Here is a 1,855-nt window from a genome sequence, read left to right as displayed (position 1 = left end):
AGAGAGAGAGAGAGAGAGAGAGAGAGAGAGAGAGAAAGCCAAACCACCTGCATTACAAAGGTGATATGCCCGGAGAAGTAAACATTGAGTCTTGATATCTGCCAGAGCCTGCATGCCTATAAAGTCAAAAAAATATATTTACCGTACCGGAAAGGCTGTCTGGACTTCAGATTTTAAGAGGAACAAAAATGAAGTTCTGGCATTCTGGCTTCTGTGGTGTAGCGGTTAGGCGTAATTTAGCTGCTGCACACAAATTTTAATGACGTGAGTTTATGTCCTGTGGTGTGAGGCCAAGGCAGGTTGCCTCCATTGATGACCTAATTTGTGTCGACCGGGGTGTTAAACATTGCCTTAAGAAAAGAAAAAAAAAGAAAAAAAAGGGCATGTCTGCACTGGGTTCACCCCAAGGACTTTACAACAAACCTTACAGTATAACCTTCTTGGTTCCCCTATAGAGATGGGAGGAAAGGGAGTGGGGATGGGGTGTCCGCAGAGTGGAAGCTGACAGTGTATATAATACTGAAATACAGGTTTGTTAAAGGTCAGAGTTCAAACTCAGTACTAACCAAATGTTTTGTCCATATGTCCTCTTCTACAAAATAGCTCTGTTTCTTAACCCCATAATATATATTGCAGTACAAAGGCGTACTTTCCTCCAGTCTTTATTCTCTAGAGAGCAATGGAATGTTTTGTTATTCCTTAGGGAACGTGACAGAGACTCATTAAGGGCAATTACGGGCTCATCCTGGATACCTGGAGGTGTCATCTCTGACTCAGAGGTTCACCCCCCCCCCCCCCCAATCCTTCACGGTGGCGAGGTGCCGTTGCACATTCTGCCATCTCCAGGCCAGTCCTTGTTCTTATGTTGTCGATCCATGTTATTCTTGTCTTCCCCTGGCTCTTCTGCCCCACATCTTTCCTTCAAGCACCTCTTTCACAATAGTCTCGTGTCGCTTCAAGTGGTCAAAGTATTGTACTTTTCTACATTTTATTTTATTCAGCAGGGTTTGTCGTGTTTGTAGAATCTGACACCCCTCATTGTTTGTCTTTTTTTAAACAGATAGGGTTAAATCCACAATGGAGTGTTCTTGAACTCAGGTTGCTTCGTGAGTTTTCTGGTCACACGACTTACTTGTCTCGATTCTATCGGAGACGGACGTTGGATTCTGAAGACGTTCGCCTCTCAGATAACTTGATAGTGCGGGAGTTGGCGCCAAACCCATACAACACTTAATTTTTTAGTAAGAGTTTTACGGCACTTTCAACACAAAAGGGGCATATAAGTGCCGATTTTTAGAGGCGTTATAAGGGAGTAACAAACACAAAAAGGAGGAGGAGAGATAAGAACAATAGACGTATGATAGGAAAGAAGGAGCACACCACATCAGGCTACCCGCCAACCATCAACATACAACGATTTGTACATTCTTATTTGTTCGAAACCACTTGAGAAAGTAACAAAGATGCTTTTTTAATTTCAATCTCCGCAGAGTTGTGAGGAAAGACTTTCCACAAATCTTTGAGTGCTCTTATAGAGCTCTGCCCTAGCCCGCTTGGGCGGAAGTGGAGGGTGGAAAGTTCCTGAGGTAGGGTCGCTTTGTTTGCTGTCCATCTGTTATTTCTGTGCGTCTGCTTTTCTCATTCCCAGCGAGGGGCCGAGTTTTTTGTGTTTTCTTATGGGTTTCTTGTGTTTTGGTGCTTTTTTTTTTTTTTTTTTGTTTGGTGTTTGTTTTTTGGTCAAAACAACAGTCCCATCCCAGCAACCACGCTCTCTGTCGGAAAAGACGGTGATTGTTGTTGGTTTTTTTTGTTTTTTGTTTTTTTGGGGGGGTGTTTTGTTTTGTTTTTGGTTGTT

This window comes from Aplysia californica, unplaced genomic scaffold, assembly GCF_000002075.1.
Source record: "Aplysia californica isolate F4 #8 unplaced genomic scaffold, AplCal3.0 scaffold00153, whole genome shotgun sequence".
NCBI lineage: Eukaryota > Metazoa > Mollusca > Gastropoda > Aplysiida > Aplysiidae > Aplysia > Aplysia californica.
The sequence above is the reverse complement of the archived record's forward strand: the minus strand, read 5'-3'. Positions refer to the sequence as shown.